The 24,122-nt window shown below is 42.7% G+C and overlaps 1 protein-coding gene and 1 pseudogene across 22 annotated transcripts in view; one reads left to right on the top strand and one right to left on the bottom strand.

Annotated features, from left to right (window-relative positions):
- CELF4 (CUGBP Elav-like family member 4) overlaps positions 1–24,122 on the top strand; it is a 1,454,628-nt gene that overhangs the window by 670,079 nt on the left and 760,427 nt on the right. The gene's annotated exons all lie outside the window — the stretch shown is intronic.
- Positions 20,781–21,055, bottom strand: LOC141131359 (large ribosomal subunit protein eL43-like; annotated as a pseudogene).

The raw sequence follows: 24,122 nt of genomic DNA, 5'->3' as shown, positions 1-24,122 counted from the left end.
GCAGTTCATCTGCTGACAATAAACATGCTAATATCAGGAGAGAGCTGAGCGAAAGAGAAATGAGCCTATTACTGAGCTGCTTCCCCTTTCACTGTCCAGTCACAGGCTGGGGTGAGTCCGTGATGAACTGAGCTCAGAGGAAGTGGGCTGAATGATGATGGGGGTCAAACTGAGGACTGTTCTAGTGGCAGAAAAAAGTACTTTGTCAATGCATATTGCAGGGAAAGATGGTTTGTGGATTTCATCTTTCAATGAGCTGTTTACTTGTTCATTCATTTGAATCATATCCAATAAGGTAGTCCCTCTATTGGTACAATTATTTCTAAATGTTGTTGATCTAAAATTTGTTACAATCTGATTGTAAACCATCACCTTTAGATTTGTGAAAACTATGTAGGCCCTATCTAAACAATTAAATTTAATTCATAGTCAATCAGACAGGCTGTTGGACGAACAATAGATAGATAGATAGATAGATAGATAGATAGATAGATAGATAGATAGATAGATAGATAGATAGATAGATAGATAGATAGATAGATAGATAGATAGATAGATAGATAGAACTGGATTGTTGGTTGGTTGGGAAAGCAGGATTTTCTAAAAATGGTTGATATCCCTTTGGCTTTGCTCTGCTGTGGCGTGATATCCTGTGAACTACTTACATTTTGGCTTGGTCAGATGTCAACGTCCAAAGGATTTTTCAGAAAGAGTAAAGCAAGTTTCAGGATCCCTGGAGGATGGAGCTCAGTGCCGTCAGTGGAGAAGGATCCAGATACACTGCATTATGTATTCAGACAAGCATCCTCATGGGAGAATATCTGGAATTTAATGTTGTCTTTTTTTTAGGACAAGACTTTAAAGAACCACTGTGAAATTGAAAGTAAAATGAAAGATCACAACCACAGACGAAAACATCTTTCATTCTGTGGGGGTTTATATATTTCCATCTAAAGAAGAAATAATACTTCCCTTATCTTTAAAAGTGCAAGAAGAAATGGCCAAATTCTACATTTCATGTTTCAAATTAAGTTTAGTGGAATGCAGAGGAGTCGCTGTTTGGTTGAATGTGATCCAGTAATTATTAATATTTCCTTTAGTAGATGTCCCCAAATTGACATGGCTGGGCTGTTCTGACATGAGCGTCATGTGATCAAGCTCAGTTTTTCCTCTTCCTTCTAAAAGTCCAGGTCATAATAACCTCTTTCTTAGAAAAACCTAGAACACTGCAGAGATTTAGAGATGATAAACTGAAGGGAGTATGCCCTGGCTTACCACCAGTGGTAAGTAACACCATAAACTCATTAGATTGCCATGGTGGGTGTCACTATTTGGGAAGACATTTGAACAGTTGCCACATGATTAATGGATACAATTGTCCACAGACCAAATATTCCCATGCCTTGGTGGTACAGACCTAGGGCAGCTGCTATTAAGAATGGTCACAGGGTTAGGCTGTTAAGCTATTAATGGAAGCTACACATTCTAGTATGTGCTTCTAGTTTGGTCCTTCAGTAACTATATGCTTGAGGAACTAAATCTGCTTATCCCTCTACACTCCACTGCCGTCCTTCTAAACTCAGAATAGTCCTTTTTCTGTCTTCCGCTACTGTCCCCCTAGTGGGCTCAAATTCCCTAACCTTTCTCTCCTCCCTAACTGTGCATTTTCTACAATCAAATCTCTCTGTCCTCCAAAACTGACCCTTTCTAAACCCAAATTCCCATGTCTACCTGTCCTGCACAGCTGTAGATCTTGAATCAAATCTCTCCTCCAGAACTGACCCACTGCTGAACCCAAATTTCCATGTCTCTCTTTCCCCCAGAACTGTCCTTCTTCTGGAGCCAAATATACCAACAACTCTGTGCTTCACAACTGTACATCTTCTAGAATCAAATCTCTCTGTGCTCCACAACTGTCCCTCTTCTGCATACAAATGCACCAGTCTTTCTCTCTTTCATGACTGTTCTATTTGTAAAAACAAATCTCCCTGCCATCTACAACTGTACATCTTCTAGACCCAAAACCCCCTTTATCCTCACAACCGTCTGTCCTCTGAAACAAAATTTCCTTGTCTCTCTATCTTAGAGTCAGGGGTCAGGGTCGGAGGCCAGTAGCTAAAGCAGTAGGGAGGCTCCCACTGACCAGCTGGATAAATGCATCAGCAGGTTGCCCTGGCTCACCAGAGTCTAAGAACTAAGCAGTATTCACTGCTTCTGACGGTGGAGATGGATTTTGCTGCATGTTAGTACCGGGTTGCAGTCCTCAGGATTGCCCACCAGAAGCTGTGCAAGCTGTAATCCAGTACCAGATAAGGCAGGCAGGGATCAAGCAGAAGTGTAGTCAGTAAGCCAAAGGTCAGTATCAAGTGGTCACAGGCTGGGATTAAGAAAAAGCACAGTCAAGGAACAACCCAAAGGTTGGTAATGCGTAGTGGCAGAGATACGGATGGTGCAATGAGTGAAAAGAGTGAGATATTGACTGGAGTGAGCACAGCAATCTGGCAAACAGGAAGTACAAAGGCATGGCTTTAATAGGAAGTTAATGGGAGGAGCAAGAAGTTCAAGGTTCAGTAGAAACAAGCCACAAGGCAGGATTGTCCAATGGATCATGCAGGGTGACCAGCATCTTAGGTGGCTCAGCAAGAAGAGACATCACCAGATGCAGCAGAGGTTGCAGGTTCAGACCTCAGTCATGACACTCTGCCCTCCTATTTTAATGCTTTTAATTATAGCGTTAAAAAAAAAAAAAAAAAAATTATATATATATATATATATATATATATATATATATATATATATATATATACACACACACACAACACACTATAAAGGAACCATCTTGGAGTAAAGTCCGTTGTCCTCCAAAACTGTCCAGCATCTGGGACTCCTAGCCCTCTTTTGGACCCAAATTCATAACTCTCCATCCTCCCCAGCAGGTTTTCTTCTGGTTACAAATAACCACCACATCTGTCCTTCTTCTGGACCACAATACCTGTGTCTCTCTCCTCCAGAGAGACATTGGAATATGGGTCCAAATATTAAACAGCTGTTGAGGACAAAGAGACAGGAGGTTTGGGTCCAGATATTAGACAGGTATTATTGGGTCCAGATATTAGACAGTCAAGAAAGACAAAGAGATTAAGGACAACCTTGACAACTGTTCCAAATTTCCTGTCTCTCTGTTCTCCACAGGAGTCCCAGATGTTGGACAGTTTTGGAGGACAGCGAACTTTACTCCAAGATGGTTCCTTTATAGTGTGTGTGTATATATATATTTTTTTAACTCTATAATGAAAAGCATTAAAATACACTAGTGCCAAGGTTTTTTATTTTTTTTTGCAAAATGACAGTGGGTTAGTGCTCTCATCTTAGTTATTTGTGGCGCTTTAAGGCTGTGATTGACAAATTGATGCTGTTGGTCAAAATCATTCATTCTATATATAAATCCGCTGCAACAAGATTTTACCACGCTGAATATGCAGAAAAACTACAACGATGGCAAGGCGAAATTTAGTATGTGGAGAACACTGTGATCTACAGCAATTTTTTTTTATTTTTTTTTTTTATCAAGATCTTCAGTTACTTTGAAAATCAGCAGCATGCAATCCCTGCAAGGTGAAGGATTGAAGCTGGTATTGGTATAGACTGTACGTTTTTTCCCAGCAACACATGACACCTTACGGTATATATGTGCCAGAGAATAGTTTCTAACAAGTCTGTTCTGCTCTCTGCTAGGGTTTTTTCTTGTGAAAAAAAGGCAATGGATCAAAGTACTGGGTGCTGGATTTAAAGAAAGCATCATGAGAAAAATGTGGACTGGCAATGGTGCCTTTCCTTGCAATGCTATTTACATAGTTACATAGTAGGTGAGGTTGAAAAAAGACACAAGTCCATCAAGTCCAAGCTATGTGTGTGATATGTCAGTAATACGGTACATTGTATATCCCTGTATGTTGTGGTCGTTCAGGTGCTTATCTAATAGTTTATTGAAACTATCAGTGCACCCCCACTGAGACCACCGCCTGTGGAAGGGAATTCCACATCCTTGCCACTCTTACAGTAAAGAACCCTCTACGCAGGTTTAAGGTAAACCTCTTTTCTTCTAATTTTATTGCGTGGCCACGTGTCTTATTAAACTCCCTTCCGTGGAAAAGTTTTATACCTATTGTGGAGTCACCAGTACGGTATTTGTAAATTGAAATCATATGCCCTCTCAAGCGTCTCTTCTCCAGGGAGAATAAGTTCAGTTGAGCCCATGGTTTCTGTAATTTCTGAGTTGCTTACTCTAAGGTAGTACACACACATCACAATGTCTGACTTTAGGTTGGGGTCAGTGACTGAGAAACTTCTGAAGCTGCAGGAGCATCATGACAAACAGGCTACCAGCTACTGTAACTAGCATTTACAAAAGGAGGTCAGTGATGACAGACATTTACAGACTGTACATTTATCCTACTTTTCACAATACTGATATAGATGCCAACTGTCCCAGATTTGCCGAGATGGTCCCCTAACTTGGCCTTCTGTTGGCTTTTTCTTGTTGCCCCAGGCCCGGTTTTACAGCATCAGCATTGTTTGAGTTACTGCACCTCTGCAGTAACTTAAAAGGGCATTAATTATGGGGACTGGGGCAATGAGTGGGTGGTCCCACATATTTAGAAGAGGGGTCTTGGTGGGACCAACCCATATGTGGGTCTGGTTTGGTCGCACCTCCTGGGTCTGAGTGGGACCAACCCATAAAGTGAGTTTAGTTTGGGCAGATGAAATGCAGACCATGGGTGGGGTTACCATTGTTTCGGGATCCAGGGTCATAATGTTGGAAAATATGACATGGACATAGACAGCAATAAAATCTATCTAACCCTTCCCTGCTCTGATCTAATGCCGCGTACACACGATCTGAATTTCGGCCCACAAAAGACCGATGAAAGTTTCTCGTCAGAAAATGCGACCGTGTGTATGCTCCATCGGTCTTTTGCTGGCCGAATTTCAGCCAGCAAAAGATTGAGAGCATGTTCTTAATTTTTCGGTCGGGAAAAGTTCCTATCCGAAAATGCGATCGTCTGTGGCAATTCCGACGCGCAAAATCCCTACGCATGCTCGGAAACAATTCGACGCATGCTCGGAAGCATTAAACGTGATTTTCTTGGCTCGTCGTAGTGTTGTACGTCACCGCGTTCTTGACGGTTGTAATTTCAGCGAACTTTTGTGTGACCGTGTGTATGCAAGGCAAACTTGAGCGGAATCCCGTCGGAAAAGCCGTCATATCTTTTTCCAACGAGAAAAACGATTGTGTGTACGCGGTATTAAAAGAAATTAAATGTTTTGGCTGGAGTGATCCCCACTTGGAGTAGATTTGTTTGCTCACCTCAACTGTTGCTCATGCATATCCTCAAAACTGCTTAAAAGCATTGGAAAAATTGCTTTGTGGGTGGTTGTAAGTGGGAAACACCAGCTAGATGGCAGCAAGGGGCTTCTGTCTGAAAGTGGAAAACGTCTTTTAATCTGCACTGAACATTCAGTTTGTTGGTGACCATTTTTTTTTTTTTTTTTTACATAGACCTGGATATGTCTACTTTCTTTCCATCTCTGAAGGCAAATAGAACTATTGGAGGTTATGTTACTTATACATAGTTCTCTCTAATTACCCTACCTTTTAAAAATGCAAACGAGAACTCAAAATGGCAACAATTATTTCATAAACCATTGTATCACATTTTTTAAGTGCCCCAAATGACGGATAGTTTGTTGTCTTGGGGTTTTTTGTGGGTCTTTGATGAGAATTGCATAGACTTCAGTTCCACATTAATCATTAACAGGAGATTATTTTTATTATCTCAGAACGCCATTCTCTAGAATATACGGTCTTGCTTTAGAGCCAAGAACTCACGGCATTTGTCTCCACTCGATCTATGGCTGCCGCAGTAGATGGTTCGGATAGAAGCGTTGCACAATTTATCTTGTTTAAGGCTGGAATCAGTCTTCCTCATGTGCCGGTTCCAAAACACATCTATGGAGCACCATAAAAGTTTCATAGTATTGTAATGAGACAGAATTAATTGGAATCATGATTCTTTGAAGTCCTTACAGCTGGTGTAATGGAATGTTTGGCATTATCTGGGTCAGATGATAACCTAACTGTCTGGTGATGAAAGGGGAGAGCATCTCTTTGCTTGGGTTCAAATGGACCTTAGAGCAGTGTCAGTTAGTACAATGTATGTTAATCAGACAGCGTGGAGCACAGGTAACAGGGTTAGTGGTCTATCTGGAAATGGGTAGATCTTTAATGATTTTGATTGGCTTTTTTTGACCATCCTGTTTTCCATAAATTCATAAGCACTTGCCTGACGAAGGGGCTCTGCATGGCTCCAAAACATTGCATAGCTTTGGACCCTTTTGAGGAATCCTTGGTGTGCTGATGACATTTCTTCATCTAAACACCACAAGAGGCGTATATTGGTTGCATGACCAATTTCCAAATTATCAGTCATGTCATCTTTGCTTAAAAGAAGGATCATAGGGCAGGAAGAGTTACTCTCCTTTTATTTTGGTGGACATCATATGACCATTGATGCATTAGTGTTGCAGGTAACACTCATAGCATGTCTCCCATATACTCCCAATGATCTTAAACCAGTTCAGGCACAGCCACCAGATTTTCCTGGGTGTTTTGCTTAGGAGATTGGCTCATTTGCATATGGGCAGCCACCCCAACTCAAGAAACTGAGACAAAATAGTACACTTGTTCCAAACAACTTTACCATTAGAAACTATAGGAAAAACATTGTTCATGTTGGAGTGAAGCATTAATTCTGTACAGCAAACTACAACTGTGCTTAAGGGCCCATTCACACCCAAGGGGGCTTCTGTGGTGCATTTAGCACATGCATGTTTACCTGCATTATGTTGCACATCAACATGTGTTGTGTTAAGGCAGCTTACTCATTTGAATGGGCTGCCAATACACCACAATGGACCGAAGATAAGACCTGCATTGCACTTTCAGGTGCAGCACACACTAGTGTGTTACCGTGTGTTGTGGTGCATTACAATGCAGGTACATCGGAAGGGCTTATTATGGTGCCATGTACAATAATTGGCACAGCAGTGAACTGACGCATATACTTTTAAAAAGGCCCCAACGCCCAACTCCAGGGTCAAGATCTTCCCAGCTCCTTTGCCCCCACTACCCCATTGGAGAACCCCTGCACTCTCTAAACACACTTCTTTTCCTAGTGTCTTTAGTCCAGAGATGCCATTAGTCCACTTCACCCTTTTCTTCTTCCACAAGTAAGCAGATGTCAAATGCTGAGATCTTGATGACATGGTGCTGCTGTCTCCAGCATTCTTTTGTGAATTCATGGCTGGGAATTGGAGCCTCATTGTCGTGAGGTTGAAAAAGGTTGGTCTTCACTTAGCTGGAAGAGGATAGGAATGTGTGAGTTTGTTGGGGGACAGTGCAGGAGATAAGATAAATAAGTGGGAATGTCCACTTTACTAGAGTGTCGGGAGTCAGGTCCTTCATGTGGACATTCCAACCTCAGTGCTGCTCTTTCATGACTGCCACCTGAGGCAGCCAGCTCTACTTGCCTCATAGTAGGAATGCCCTTGTTTATCTGAGTTCCACTGCAACCAGATTTATAAGAAAGATTTGTATCTGCAGGCTTTGCGGAATCTAGAACTGGCTCAGATAGGAAGGATCCTATAGTGGGTTTGTTTGGAAATCCCGCACCCTCCTGAAAAACACATTAGCAAAAGGCTGACATAAGGGAACAGAGTGGAATGATATAAAAAAGCAGCAACTTCTGAACGAAATACCGAAGCCTTGTTAAAGCAGGCTATTTTCACTTTATGCAACTCATAGCTTAATTTCCAATTTTAACGGAAGTGTACCTTTAATAAATGTGGACTTGATGGAAGTTTTAACATTCTCCTGGGGTTTTTTTCAGTAATGTCAGTGTGGGAAAATATTGAAGAGTGTATAAATATAGATCCTCAGCGTGTTGGATGTGAGATGTTTTACCTGGATTTATTGACCGGTTTCATACACTACTTAACCTAAATGAGAGATTTTTTTTTTTCTTCCAAGAGCTATTTTGGGCCATCACAGAAGCGCCAAACGGGAACCCCTGCTTCATGCTCATTTATTGAAATTCAATAGGCCTCTCTCATTTTCTTTATTAACTTCTCTTTTGCCACGGGGAAATTCAGCCACCTTTTAAACATAGCCATCGATGCGGGCTCCGAGGCCTTTTGACTTATGTCATATTTTTCCTCACTTAGCTGCCAATAAAGCATAATGTCCTCGGTATTCCAGATACCATCTGATAATGTCAACCCAATTTTTACTGAAAGCAAACCGCATAGCATGTAGTCATTTCCCAGCCTAACATCTTTCTGAACGTAACTTTATTTTTTCTATATAATTATATTGCTTTTTGCATTGTTGGCTTCCTGTCCCATAATTTCATGTTGGTAATTCAAATCCAGATTTGCTGAGGCACGTTCTAGCAAAGTCCAAAAAGAATAATTCGGCACAACCAAAGGATTAAATCACTCTGTGCTGAACATATAGCATGTCCTGCTTTTTTCAGCACAGACCACAGCAGTGCTGTTGTGTGAATTGAACTTAATTGCCTTATCTATGGATTGGGACTGAGTTGGGCAAGGCTACCCAGCACAGCCCATTGCCAGTGATGTGAATGGGCATTTAGACCTTCCAATATAGTACTACTTATGTGCAATGATCATATTATGGAAATCTTGTTACCCTCTAAATTATTATTGACGGACTTTTTCCTAGTTGCTCTTAATAGTTTGTTTAGCCTTTTGTTTGAACACAACATTTTAATGAATCGATTTTGCTAGTAAAAGTTGTGTTGTGGTCAAATTTTCCCAATGACCACACATGTAGGGAATATTCTTCTCATAGACCATCACACTAATGTACTGTAAGCTCTAGATATAGTAATTATTAGTAGGCGTTCCCTGAGCCCTGTTTTTTCAAGGGTTCTTCCATGCTAAAAAGTTTGAGAACCGCTGCTCTAGTGGCTATCTGCAGGTTCACACAATTCCTAGGTCTATCAAGATTTAAACAATTACTAGGTCCATCAAGAGACACACAATTCTTGGGTCCATTAAGATTCATACAATTCCTAGGCCCATTAAGGTTCACGCAATTCTTAGGGCCATCAAGATTCATGAAATTCCAAGGTCCATCAAGGTTCACACAATTCCTAGGTCCATCAGGGTTGCCACAATTTCTAGGTCCATCGAGGTTCACACAAATTCTAGGTCTATCAAGGTTCACACAATGTCTAGGTCCATCAAGGTTCACACAATGTCTAGGTCCATCAAGGTTCACACAATGTCTAGGTCCATCAAGGTTCACACAATGTCTAGGTCCATCAAGGTTCACACAATTCCTAGGTCCATCAAGATTGTCACTATTCCTAGGCCCATCAAAAGTTACTACTCTCATGACACCCTGCAGAATGTGTAAATCTACATGAGCAATTAAAGCAAATGAAAAATTCACAATTCTATAAAAAAAAAAATAAAGAAGAACCCAATTTGTACACAGGCCAATTCATTTCTAACTGGAAATAAGGGCCAAGCAAATTGAGCTGCACCACACCATCCAAGCACGTTAAATTATTCTGCTGGTCCACTTTAAAATATCAGATAATTCTAACAGAGGAGCATTAATCAAACAGGTGATAATATCACAGGAGAGGAAATATGACTTCTTGTTATGTTACTCAGGGGGTGATTCATCAAGAAAAGAGTTATTGCAGACACATAAATGAATCAGCTCTCTGCCACTACCATGGTACCAAGAGATATTATCACACATTAGATAACATCATCTCTGTATGATTAATATAACATCTCCCACTCACTGGCCCTCCACCCCGTCCTCTTCGTATGCTGTGCCGTATACTGGAGAACAAACCGTGGCAAAAAGATTATATTGTCCTCCTTTTAAAGAAGAACTCTAAAAGATCTAAACCAGAACCTTTCCAAAGCATCTATTGGTAGATTTTGTTAAATCGCTCACACCTAGGAAGAATTTGTTGTGTGCTTTTAAAGCTGGGAAGACCACTAATATGCAAATAAATCTTCTCAAAAATTTAGCATTCAGTACGTCAAAAAGTAGCCATTGCCAAACTCCTGTTAGGGTGGTAGAGGGAGCGATGAGTGATTTGGACTGAAGACTGGGCAATTTGCCAAATTTTTTGATTGTCCTGAATATATGCATTCTGATTTTTTCCATCCTCCAGTGAACCATACAACTCTCGAATCACGTTAACCTGGATTTGTAAATTGCACAAATTTTCTACAGATGAGACAACGCACAAATGTCCAGGAGAATCAAAAAACGATGAATCAACAATTTTACCAATTCAATCATCCCTGCTGGTAGTCACATAGCTTACCTTCTATGATTTTTTTTTAGGGCCTATAAAAAGAAAAAAAACATTATATTTTTCCCTTTCCTACTGAAATTAAAGTAGAAGTTCACCCAAAAACTAACTACCGTATTTATCGGCGTATAACACACAACGGCGTAGACCATGCACCTTAACTTTAAGAGGGAAGTTTCAGGAAAAAAAAACTTAAATTTTAAAATAAGGGTCAGTGCCTCTGCAGCCTCACCAGTGCCCATCAATGTAGCCTGATCCATGCCCATCTGCAGCCTCTAATATGCCCATTATTGAAGCCTGTTTAGTGCCTATCTGCAGTCTCTAACGTGCCCGTATGCAGCCTCTAGCATGACCATGATTGCAGCCTGATTAGTACACATCTGCAGACTCGCCTTTGCAGATGATTGCAGCCGTGCCAGTGCTGGATAACACAGATCCGCGATCTCCTGTGTATCCAGCGCTCAGTCACTCACAGTCCCGCCCGACTCATATGATGGACAGAGCAGTGGTCCAATGCCAGGCCAGGGGGGGCGGGACTGTGTGTGACAGCGCCGGATACACAGGAGATCGCGGCTGTGTGTAATCCAGCTGTGCTCATCCCCTCCTTCCACTCCGAGGCAGCAGGGATCGGCGTATAACACGCACACACAATTTCCCCCTGATTTTCAGGGGGAAAAAGTGTGTGTTATACGCCGATAAATACGGTAACTAAATCTACTCCCATCCACATTTTAAAACATATCTATTTAGCCATGTAAAGAAAAATTTAAAAAAAAAAAAAAAAAGAGAAAAAAAAAAATCGCTATACATATCTTTTCTAAAGCCGATACAGTCCATTCTCCAGCGATAGATGCTGTGTGCAGGAGAGAACCGACAACGGCTGGGAATTGTCTGGGAAGTAACGTCACCAATATAGTTTCTATATTAATATTAATCTATATTAATGTCTCTGATTTTACAGTGAAATGTAAAATATTGCCAAACTTAGCCAAATATTGTAAGTTGGTATTGAGTTGGTTCTTCACATCACTGCGCAAATTGGTACCTTGGCAGTAGGTTTGTCATTGCTCTATCCCCACCAATCAGTGTTGGTTGTTTCATCAGAGCAACCGTGCATACCTCGGGCCTATGAACACCAAATCCAGCATTCCATAACCTATAAACCACATGGTCTTGTATCCTCATCAATGTCTTCTTTCAAAGAATGACTGAACTTTCATATCCTTCTTGCCTAGTCCCCCTAAATAAAAGCAACCCGCCTTCCCCTGTCCCAGATATACTGTATACTTACATGGATCCCACGGCTGAAACTTTACAGTTTTCACATCCAACTGCCAGAATCTCATTATTGCTGACTATGATCTTCAAAGACTGCTTTGGTGCTACTTTTCAATACAAGTGATGCTTGGGAGATGGCTCCATACATGTCTACAGAGATTGATTGCGTAGGGTTGGCCAGCAGAAAAAAAAAAAATGGTATTGCCATGGGATGTGGGGTATTACTTTGGATAGATGGACTACGAAGGAAGGATAGCTGTACTTTATAAGAAAGTATAGTTATCAATAGTTATGAGGAAAGGTTGCGAGCACTGAACTTATTCTCTCTGGAGAAGAGACGCTTGAGAGGGGATATGATTTCAATATACAAATACTGTACTGGTGACCCCACAAAAGGGATAAAACTTTTTCGCAGAAGGGAGTTTAACAACACTTGTGGCCACTCATGAAAATTATAAGAAAAAGAGGTTTAACCTTAAACTACGTAGAGGGTTCTTTACTGTAAGAGCGGCAAGGGTGTGGAATTCCCTACCACAGGTGGTGGTCTCAACGGGGGGCATCAATAGTTTTAAGAAACTATTAGATAAGCACCTGAACGACTGCAACATACAGGGATATACAAAGTAATACTGACCTATAATCACGCACATAGGTTGGACTTGATGGACTTGTGTCTTTTTTCAACCTCACCTACTGTGTAACTATGTAAGGTGGTTGAAGTTCCCTTAAAAAGAAAAGACATTACCGAAGATAATGTGAGAGCCCAATTGGATTTCAATAAAGTAGCGTGAAGTTGGGGAACGGTCCCATATGGCCCAAAAGAGCTCTTGAAAAAAATCTAATTTAGGTTAAGTAGTGTATGAAATGAGTCCATAAATCCAGCTAAAGTATCTAGCAGGCTTCGGAAGATCTATATTTATGCACTTTTCAACATTTTCCTTACATTTCTACAGAGACATTAGGGAAAGGCTCTCGGAGTCCATGTATAAGCATAGCGAATAGTCCCTACAGGAACATCTACTCCACATACATTACCTGAGTAATTGTTCTCTGCTGAAAAAAAAAAATCAACAAAACTTTATTGTTTAAAAGTTTTCTTAAGTTTGTAAAGCTGTTTACAGCTCTAAATAAAACCTATGGACAATTGTGTCCCGGAGCTTGGGAGCACTTGGTTATTCTGTCTGCTGGTGCTGGTCACATGGCCAGATACCACCATTTTATCCCATGAACCCTGCCGAAGGAACGGATCAGAGTTCAGGCAGAACTCCTGATTGGACAGCTGTGCCTAAAAGCCATTCCCCAAGCCAAGTTGCTTGATCAAACATTGCCATCAGCACTACCTTCCTGGGTAGTGAGAGCAAGATACGTTTTTTTTTTCTTTCAGCCTTTGTTTTTTATGACTTTGAAGGCAAACCTTGATTTGGACTATAGGTCTGCTATAATCCGCTCAAAAGTGATATTTTTTTAGTAGGCAGTGTCTAATGGCTGGATTCCAACAACCAGCTCTCCAACTTACTGTACTTGGTTCTGTTTCTACACACCTTGAGTTTTAGATGTTACTGTCAACTTGAGGCTTTCCTATTTTTTCAACTGTATGCTTCATAATATAAAAAACAATTAGGAAGCCAATAGGGAGGTAGGACCTTTATAATAGATGTGGTGGGTGTACAGACCTTGAAGCCCAAGTGCAGAACTCTTGCCACCTGCTATGGACACCTCCAACAACATGTGTAAAAGTAGACAGACGCCAAATGGCTAACTTCATGTTACTTGAAGAAGGGGTCTTGCAGAGGCTTGCATATTGGAATGTTACATTTGGGTCATGACTATCTATTGCTTGTATTGCCACCCTAGTAGTTAGTATTTATCAATCCTATGGTTGTTCAAACCTCCTATAGGTCCAGAGTTCTCAGCATTTATTACATCATACACTCTCTAAAGAAAACCTACCTTTTAACATGGTCATAATGAGAGTTCATAAGACATGGAGTGGAATTCTACCTCAACTGCAATGGTATTAGGGTTCTCTTCTGTATCCATTACACTTTGAACATAGCTTTAAACTCGATTAGGAGGCTAGCTTTCCACTCTTTACCAAAAGCTAAAGTTTTGAGTCTGTAAAATACACTGTATTGCCGAAAGTATTGGGATACCTACCTTTCCAAAGAAATTTAATGGCATCCCAGTCTTAGTCTGTAGGGTTCAATATTGAGTTGGCCCACCCTTTTCTGCTATAACAGCTTCAACTCTTCTGGGAAGGCTGTCCACAAGGTTTAGGAGTGTGGCTATAGGAAAGTTTGACCATTCTTCCAGAAGCGCATTTGTGATGATTGAGCACAAGATGTATGTGTGAAACATGTCTACGTGACCACAGTTTGGTGTCTTTGGTGTTATCCTTGTGAAACAAAATAAGAGGCAATTGGAAGTTCTGGATGTGCAGCCATTTCTTTCTTCTTTCCAGGGTTCAATATTGAGTTGGCCCACCCTTTGCAGCTATAACAGCTTCAACTCTTTTTGGAAGGCTGTCCACAAGGTTTAGGAGTGTGTCTATGGGAATGTTTGACCATTATTCCAGAATCGCGTTTGTGAGATCAGGCACTGATGTTGGATGAGAAGGCCTGGCTCGCAGTCTCCGCTCTAATTCATCCCGAAGGTGTTCTATCAGGTTGAGGTCAGAACTCTGTGCAGACCAGTCAAGTTCCTCCACCCCAAACTCGTTCATCCATGTCTTTATGGATCTTGCTTTGTGCACTGGTGCGCAGTCATTTTGGAACAGGAAGGGGCATCCCCGAACTGTTCCCACAAAGTTGGGAGCATGAAATTGTCCAGAATGTCTTGGTATTCTGATGCCTTAAGAGTTCCCTTCCCTGGAACTAAGGGGCCAAGCCCAACTCCTGAAAAACAACCCCCACACCATAATCCCCCCTCCACCAAATGATTTGGCCCAGTGCACAAACAAAGGTTCATAAAGACATGGATGAGCGAGTTTGGGGTGGAGGAACTTGACTGGCCTGGTCTTGACCTCAACCCGATAGAACACCTTTGGGATCAATTTGAGCGGAGACTGCGAGGCAGTGCCTGACCTCACAAATGCGCTTCTGGAAGAATTGTCAAACATTCCCATAGACACACTCCTAAACCTTGTGAACAACCTTTCCAGAAGAGTTGAAGCTGTTAAAGCTGCAAAGGGCTGGCCAACTTAATATTGAACCCTACGGACTAAGACTGGGATGCCATTAAAGTTCATGTGCGTGTAAAGGCAGGTGTCCCAATATGTTTGGCAATATAGTGTAGCTAGTAGTACTTAGTCCCATTCAGCAGGCCTTGTTCTGCAATGTTGAAAATGCTTTGCAGCCTATCCAAGGCACTTTTTCAGTTCTAATGATTGTCCGGACGATATCCCAGCTTGTATATCCACTCAGTTACCAGAGTCACCTTAATCCAATCACCAAAAATGTGGATGTTTTTGGACAGGACTAGAGGTGTGAAACCACTGTGTTCTAGTTATATAATCCCATCCTTGATGTCAGAAATTCTGCACATGTGTTAATCATTGGAGTCACATATCAGAAGATGTGAATCATTATTAAAATCGCCGGGGTAGAGATGGTTAATTGACATAATACGTAAAGGACAGATAATGTCTAAGGTCCCCAACCCTGTTTAGGGATGGTTGTTAAAGTATGACATAGATTAGTGGTTCTCAAGCCTGTCCTCAAGTACCCCCAACAGGCCAAGTTTGCAGGTTTTCCTTTATCTTGCACAGGTGCTTTAAATCAGAATCAATGGCTTGGTATTTTGGACAGCTATTTTATCTAAGAAATTCACAAAAAAATGGCCCGTTGGGGGTACTTGAGGACAGGGTTGAGAACCACTGACATAGATGACCATTCCTAAGTCTTCTGCTTCTCCTTTGAAAGGCTGGGTGAGGGAAAGGACCTGTAAGTGTCAGTCATCTGTAGCAGAAAAAAAAAAATCTGCTTGGCGAGGCAGAGCCTAAAACCCTACATACCATGGGTGCTCAACCTGTGGCCCATGAGGCATTGCAAGCCACTGACAGTTACAACAAGCATGACTCTCAAGAGCATGATGGGACTTGTAGTTCCACAACAGTTGGAGGGCCACAGGTTGAGCACCCATGCTATATACAAAACCCTGCATATGCCATACAGTGCATAGCACAGAGAATTTAAGTCATTTACAAACATTATTCTAAAAACGAGCAAAGTTTGGATGTAACTTTGCCAGCTGGACAGGTCATTATGCATCACGTGGGCCTATCGATTCCGTAGGGGAACATGACAATAATGTCTGCGGAACGCACATTATCATAGAAATAGGTTGCCCTGCAGCCGCTCTACTTCAGATATATTAACTGCTCTGGGATTCCAAGAATTTCTTGAGCCGCACGAAGAAAAAAAAAAAAAAAAGTGCATCCGCCAGTGACTGTAGCTCTTTTTATTAATAACGCTATCACTTAGAAAGGTTCCGCTCACTTCTCACTTGCTGCGGGCCAGCAAAGAATTGTGAGCTGTGCTGGGGTGGACTTTAAAAAAAAAGAGTATAATAAGGATTGCTTTATCTTTTATTTATCTCTAATTGCTACTGTGTCCGCATTGTGCGGCGTCTGTCATCGGCCCGGGCCTCGCTGCTGCTCTACCTGTTTCATGATAAAGGAATGCACGGGAAAAAAAAAAATTTTATAGACATATTACATTTACAGAACCTTTCTTAAAGGGGAACTCTAGTGCATTGTCAGGGAGTTCACATTCTCAATGTATTATAGGCATTTTATCTGGAAGTAATATTGATGCAAGTTGACATTTCTTCCAATTTTGTCTTTCCTTTTTACCGTATTTAAAATATTGTATTATCCGCTATATGGCCAAAAGTTTGTGGAAACCTTATACCGCGTACACACGAGCGGAATTCCCGACAGAAAGAGTCCGATGGGAGCTTTTCATCGTATATTCTGACCATGTGTATGCCCCATCGGACTTTTTCCGTTGAAAATTCAGACGGACTTAGATAGAGAACATGTTCTATATTTTTCCAACGGAACCAGGGCTTTTTTTCTCAGAGAATAGGTGCAGGAACTCAACCATGCCCGCCACACTCACATACCTGCCAAATGGCATCAACTAGTAGCTCTTCCCTCTGCATACTACCCCCTCCCTCCACTGCCCTCATCCCCCCCCCCCCTCCTTAAAAGCTCCCCCATCTGTCATATATCTTACCTTTAGTGCAATATTAAGCTGAAACACTTATCCAGCTGTAGTACCTCCCAGCATACTATACTATACTACAGTCACTTGCAAGGGAGATTATGCAGTAGGAGCGTAGGAGCTTCAACAACTGGTCACCAGGGAAAAAATGGAGACCACAGAGGGTGCAGCCTACCACGCACCCTCTCCTGCCCATGACTGCACTAAACCCAGGGCACCTGTTCTGTATCTCCCTTGTCCCTGTCCGGCACTCAGTGGGATCTGGGCAGGAGATCTGACCTGTGGGAGCTACTGGGAGATAAGCTATCACTTGTAAAAGCTGGACTTCAGTGTTACTAAGTGACAGTGGGGAGCAGGGAGCAGAAGACCTGAGCCAGAGGTGGTGGAACTGAGTTCCCCCTAGTTCCCGCTGAAAAAAAGCCCTGGACGGAACAAATTACTATCGGAAAAAACGCTTGTCTGTTTGCTGTTTCGACGCACCAAAAACGACGCATGCTCCGAAGCAAGTACGAGACGGAAGCTATTGGCTACTGGCTATTGAACTTCCGTTTTCTAGTCCCGTCGTACGTCACCGTGTTCTGGACAGTTGGAATTTGGTGTGACTGTGTGTATGCAAGACAACTTGAGCGGAATTCCGTCGGAACTCAGTCGGAAAAACCTTCAGAGTTTATTCAGACGGCAAAACCAGTCGTGTGTACAGGGCATTACAATTACTTCTAAACATGGCCAACATCAGTGTACACCCTTCCAAATGATTGAGTTCAGGTGTTTTCAGTTAAGGGTGATATTATACTAAGGACAATTTAGACCAGTGGTTGTCAACTTGCAAGGTCGAGGGGCTGTCAGATGCAGCCCCTAATCTCTCCAAAGGGTTGCCTATTAAAATATGATGTACTTCTACAGAGTACTGTGATACACTGAAGACTTAGTCGAGGGAATGGTCAGAGACTAGGAGTGGCTGGAGACTGAAGTCAAGCTTTAGGAGACAGTCAGTACCTATAGACATGTTACATGAAACTGCAAGGAATTACAGTTTTACCCTGGGGCAGTGATGGTGAACCTTGGCACTCCAGATGTTTTGGAACTTCATTTCCCATGATGCTCAACAACACTGCAGAGTGCATGAGCATCATGGAAAATGTAGTTTCAAAACATCTGGGGTGCCAAGGTTCGTTCGCCATCACTGCTCTAGGTTCACACGTTTGTGTTTTTTTAGTGCGTTTTGCAGAAACGCACTACAGTCCATTTAACATGGTTTCCTATAGTACACATTCACAGCACCTTGTCCCCATGTTGATGGGGACAAGGGCCTCTTCCCCACAACCCTGGGTGGTGGTTGTGAGGGTCTGTGGGCCAGAGGGCTTATCAGAATCTGGAAGCCCCCAGGTCCCAGACCCCCCCCCCATGTGAATGAGTACCACTACCCATTCACTAAAAAGGTGTAAAAAGTGAATAAAGACACTACTAGAGTTTTTGACAAGTCCTTTACTAAAAAATAAAAAAAATTATGTCCCCCAGTGTAGATCCATCATCAATTTACGCTGCCCAATGCACAGTCGGCAGCCCAGCATGGACCAGTCGATGACATCACAGGGGGCGGTGCTACCAGGTGATGTCTTAGCTATTTAAGAACTGTCACACGGCTGAGCAGGCAGACAGGTGGGAGTCTTTGGTGCGAGCTGAGCTTTTTTTTTTTTAAATGTTCGGGTCTGGCGGTGCAGTGGGCGTCGTGATTGATGAGGGATCTACATCGAGGGACTTTTTTTTTTAATTTTTTTTAAAAAAGGACTTGTCAAAAGCTTGTGTCTTTATTGACTTTTTAAAATTTTTGGGTGAATAGGGAGGGGTACTATGTACCCCATACTAATTCACATGGGGGGCCGGGATCTGGGATCTTCCAGATCCCAATAAGCCCTCCCCCGCCCGCAGACCCCTACAACCACCGCCCAGCGTTGTGGGCAAGAGGCTCTTGTCCCCATCAACACAGAGACAAGGTGCTTTGAGGCGGGCGCCTCAAAGCACCCCCCCCCCCATGTTGAGGGCATATAGCCTTGTATGGTTGTGGGGGGGGGGGTTACTCGTCCCCTCCCTTTCCTGACTTGCTGGCTGCATGCTTGGATACGGGCCTGGTATGAACTAAGCCAGCTTCGTAAAGACATGGGGGTTGATTTACTAAAACTTGAGAGTGTAAAATCTGGCACAGCTGTGCATCATAACCAATCAACTTCAGCTTGTTTAATTAAGCTTTGACGAAAAAAAAAAAAAAAAATAGTTTATTGGTTTCTATGCTGAAAATCTGCACCAGATTTTGCACTCTCCAGTTTTAGTAAATCAACCCCATGCCATGATGAGTTCAATGTTGAGGAACCCAAGTGGCCTACACAGAGCCCTGACCTCAACCCTACTGAACAACTTTGGGAATTGAATTGTGAGCCAGGTCTTCTCACCCAACATTAGTACCTGACCTCACAAAGGTTCTTTTGGTTGAAAGTCTTCCCAGTAGGGCAGAGGCGGTTATAGCCACAGATAGGCAACTTCATAATAATGTTCATAATTGTGGAATAGGATATCCAACAAACCCTTGGCCATCAAGTGTTTTATAGGTTATGAATATTTTTAGTCCCAATCTTCTTTAATAAGCAGTGGCAGCTAGTGCTCCAGCTGAGGGGGGGCGTCAAACAACCCACCCGAAAATTAATTCGCTATTGTCACACAACTGGAAGGGCTCAGGGCGCAGTGCTCTGCGCCCCAAGCCCACCCTTTTTTGAAGCCAATTAGAGCCTCATGTGTCAAAAAAAAACAAAAAAACCCTATTGGAATCCATGCATCCGGCACCCTGTATGTAGATTAGGGGCTAGGTGCATGGATTAGGGGGGCGGAGCCACTGCTCCCCATATGGAGCGTCCGCCACTGTTAATAAGGATCTGTGCAAAGATCAATCACCTGATCGTTCATCACTTTAGAATGATTAGAATAGTGACTTCTTATTGGTGGATCTGGGTCACTCTATTACGGACCTCAACATTACACTGTATTTCTGGCCAGCGGAGCGCACTTTCTTTACCTTTACGAACCGGAGGCCGTTCTCCCAGGGGCCAGTGTAAATCTTCAAATGAATTAGCACAGCGCATCTCCAGGGAGCGAACCGGCTCTGATGAGTCAGGGAAGAGGTGATAAATGTTAACTGAACACTTTCCCAGAATGCTGATCTATGATTTACAAAGCGGCTCCACACCTGCACAAAACCTGCCGAGCACCGGGTTTTCTCCAACGCTCCCGTTCACTTCTTTTTACTTCTTCTTTCTTTTCCAGATACATGCCAAAAAAGTCCACAGGGAACAGTAAGGGTAGAAATCTGCCTAACGTAACTCTTTCAGTTCTGAAAGCTTTTCATAAAATTTCTGAGCTGATAACTCTGTCTTATTTCAGTTCAAATCACCATCTATGCAACAGAATTCAGAACCGGTCGTACACACGACCGGTTTTGCCGTCGGAATAAACTCCAAAGGTTTCTCCGACAGGAACTCCACCGGAATTCCATTCAAGCGGTCTTGCCTACACACGGTCAACCCAAAATCCGAAGGAAGTTCAATAGCCAGTAGCCAATAGCTTCCGTCTCGTATTTGCTTTAGAGCATGCGTCGTTTTTGGTCCACCGGAACAGCATACAGACGAGCGGTTTTCCCGATAGGAATCAGTTCCGTCGTAAATATTTAGAACATGTTCTATTTCTAGGTCCATCAGATTTTTTGAAAAAATAAGTCCGATTAGGCACACACATGATCGGAATAGACGATGAAAAGCTTCCGTCTGACTTTTCTGTCAGACATTCCGCTCGTGTGTACAGGGCATTAGTCTTTCAATTCCTTCAATCTCCTGATGGCGGATTTCACTGTGACAGCCAAGGTGGTATTGTAGGTCCATGCACCTTTAGCTACAATTTTAATGCAAGAACCGCAGTGCCAGATTCCTACAGCCTTCCTTTTCGTTTTGGTCTTGCACAGAAGGAGCAGGTGTACTTGGCGTGTTGGCTGATTTCAATTTTCTTGACCATCTTCCTCAGGGAATCATCATAACGTGTCCCATATTTCCCACAAATGCCAACCTTCTTGGTGTGTTTGGCCATCTTCCTCCAGCATCCAAGCAGAAAGGCTTTTTCTATGGTCACTAACAACCTCACCACATGTAAGCTATTCAATTATATTCCTTTTTTAAATCCATATATGAAAGTCCATACACTATTAATGACAATCCTAAAAAAGTTATTTGAGGACAATGAGTCCCCCGCTAAAGAAATAAATAATTCTTAAGCAAGAAGGTAACATTCTTCAAAACTTTTTTGTCCTTATATCATACAAGTCCTTTAACAGTGTAATAAATCCATCCATGTTCCCCAGAAAGGACCTAGGGCTGAAACCATTCGAGAGCAACCATTTCCTCAACTGTAGGAAGATAGATCTATTCTCCACAAGTGCTCAACAGAGTTTTTGTATACCATTTTTTTATGGTCACTTGCAACTTTGCCAGATGTAAGTTACACAACCACTGCAGATATTCCTGAGTGTCTACATTCCCTAAAATCAAGAAACACAAAATAAGATATACTTTGAAACCTTGCTTGGTCAATGAGGCACATCCCTGAGTTAAAACTAAAATATAATAAATATTTTTTAACTAAGGAAGAAACTTTTTTCCATACTAAGTTTTTCTGGCCATTCTAATGTCCCTCAGGTAATTGCCCAGAATAACGAGGATAACAATTTCGACATCTGCATGCGTACAGATATATTCTCCACAAATGCCCACCAAAGGTTGCATAGTCAATTTTTTATGGCCATTTACAACCTCCCCAGATGTAAAGTATCCAAACACGTTTCTTCTGTATATGTCTAATAATTTAGTTTTTTTTACTTTATACTTTAACTTAATACTAAACCAGGGCTCTCCCTCCATCCCTCTTTTTCTATAGATATTCCTGAGTGCCAACATTCCTTCACTCTTAGAACCAAAAATAGGATGTCTTTTGAAACCTTGCTCAGGCCATGAGAGGCAGTCCCGTGTTAAAACAAAGAGATCACTTGTAGGATGAATATTAGACATCCCTTTCCATTATGAAAGCAGCAGAGACACAACGTATAGCCAGAGCAGCAACAGGAGAGGCAATGTTTAATTAGGAAGCTAATCTCATGACATCATCCCTCCTGGCCCCCTTCTTCCATTAATGGAGCTGAAAGTAGGCCACTAACTGCAGGGAGTTACTCCAGCTCCCCTCTTGGGGTTCCGCTATATTTGGCTGGAGACGCCACTGTGAAATTGCAGCCTCATTCTACATAGGCAGGTAACTTAATCACCCGGCACCTCGCTACACGTAGGCTGGATGAACCGCAGCGTTAACCCCTTCAAGCCCCGGTAAGCAACGGAATTAGCGCAGGCCCTTAAAGGGCAGCTTCAGGCTGCGCTTGCTGAGAGGGAATCTTCCATCTTTAAACTAGGCCAGTCAATCTTTTTATATTCTTTTTTTTAAACCTAAGCTATATGTGCATTTTGCAATTTTTCTATTAGATTTCTTCTTGTAGCACAGTGTTTATGTTTAATTATTTCTCTTATCATGGTGCAAATCTTTAGGTCAGCTCAAAGTAAAACTGTGGCCAAGCTTTAAACCATTACATATTCACACATTTTAAGAAGCAAAGACTTGATTTCAACCCTCACCAATAACTGTAACTGCATCCACTGTGGAGAAATGGATTTTCAAGTTTACAGCGGACACATACTGACTGTTAGCAGCTCAGTCCTTATGCTTCTCCTTCCAGCAGTGACTCAGCAATTCAGCTCCCCCTCCTCCATTCTCCCAAGCAGTGTGTCACCGTCTGGAGTCAGGCTCAGAGGCCAGTAGCTATAGCAGCAGAGCAAATATTCACACAGGTCACCCTGGCTAATGACACGGGTTCACCTGAGATGCGGGGTCAAAGCATTAACTGGTATTTACCAGAGCTCCTGACGGTGGAGATGGTCTTTGCTGCGTGTTAGTACCAGGTCGCGGTACTCAGGATAGCCCCAACAGGAGATGAGCAGGCCAGGGTCCAGTAGCAGGTATAGCAGGTAGGGATCAAGCAAAAGTGTAGTCGAGAAACAAGCCAAAAGTTGGTAACAAATAGTTGCAGGTTGGGATTCAGCAGAAGCGTAGCCGAGGAACAAGCCAAATGTCGGTAACAAATGGTAGTGAAGATACGGTCAGCAGCAGGAGAGACAGGAGCAAGATATTGGCTGGTGAAGGCACAATATTCTGGCGACCAGGAAGTGCAGAGACGTGGCTTAAATCAGGAAGTTCATGGGAGGAGCAAAGAGTTCCAGGTTCAAGGCAAACAATATTCAAGACAAGATCATTAAAGGAATTGTCTAAGGAACTGTCCAGCTTTCCAGGTGGCTCAGCAAGCAGAGTCACCACCAGACACAGCAAAAGTCCCAGGTTCAAGCCCAGGTCCTAACACAGTGACTCAAGCTCAGTTCCCCCCATTCCACCATATTCAGTAGTGACAAAAAAAACCAAGTCCTCCTGCTCCCCCTTCCCAGCAGTTAGCGCCCCCTGCTCACTCCTCCCATCTGTGACTCAGCAGTTCAACTCCTCCTCTTCCTCTCTCCCAGCAGTGACTCAGCAGTTCTCCTCTGTTCTCCCAAGCAGTGACTCAAGCTAACTTCCCCTTTACCACCATATCCAGTAGTGACTCAAAAGTCCAACTCCTCTTGCTCCCCCTTCCCAGCAGTTAGCTCCTCCCATCTGTGACTCAGCAGCACAACTTCCCTCCCCCGGTCTGTGACTCAGCAGCTCAACTCCTCCTCTTCCTCTCTCCCAGCAGTTACTCAGCAGCCCAACTCCTCTCTCCTGGCAGTTACTCAGCAGCTCAACTCCTCCTCTTCCTCCCAGCAGTTACTCAACTCCTCCTCTTCCTTTCTCCTAGCAGTCACTCAGCAGCTCAAATCCTCCTCTTCCTCTCTCCTGGCAGTTACTCAGCAGCTCAATTCCTCCTCTTCCTCTCTCCTGGCAGTTACTCAGCAGCTCAACTCCTCCTCTTCCTCTCACTCAGCAGCTCAACTCCTCCTCTTCCTCTCTCCTGGCAGTTACTCAGCAGCTCAACTCCTCCTCTTCCTCTCACTCAGCAGCTCAATTCCTCCTCTTCCTCTCTCCTGGCAGT

The sequence above is a fragment of the Aquarana catesbeiana genome, linkage group LG01 (assembly GCF_042186555.1).
Source record: "Aquarana catesbeiana isolate 2022-GZ linkage group LG01, ASM4218655v1, whole genome shotgun sequence".
Classification (NCBI taxonomy): Eukaryota; Metazoa; Chordata; class Amphibia; order Anura; family Ranidae; genus Aquarana; species Aquarana catesbeiana.
The sequence above is the reverse complement of the archived record's forward strand: the minus strand, read 5'-3'. Positions and strand labels throughout refer to the sequence as shown.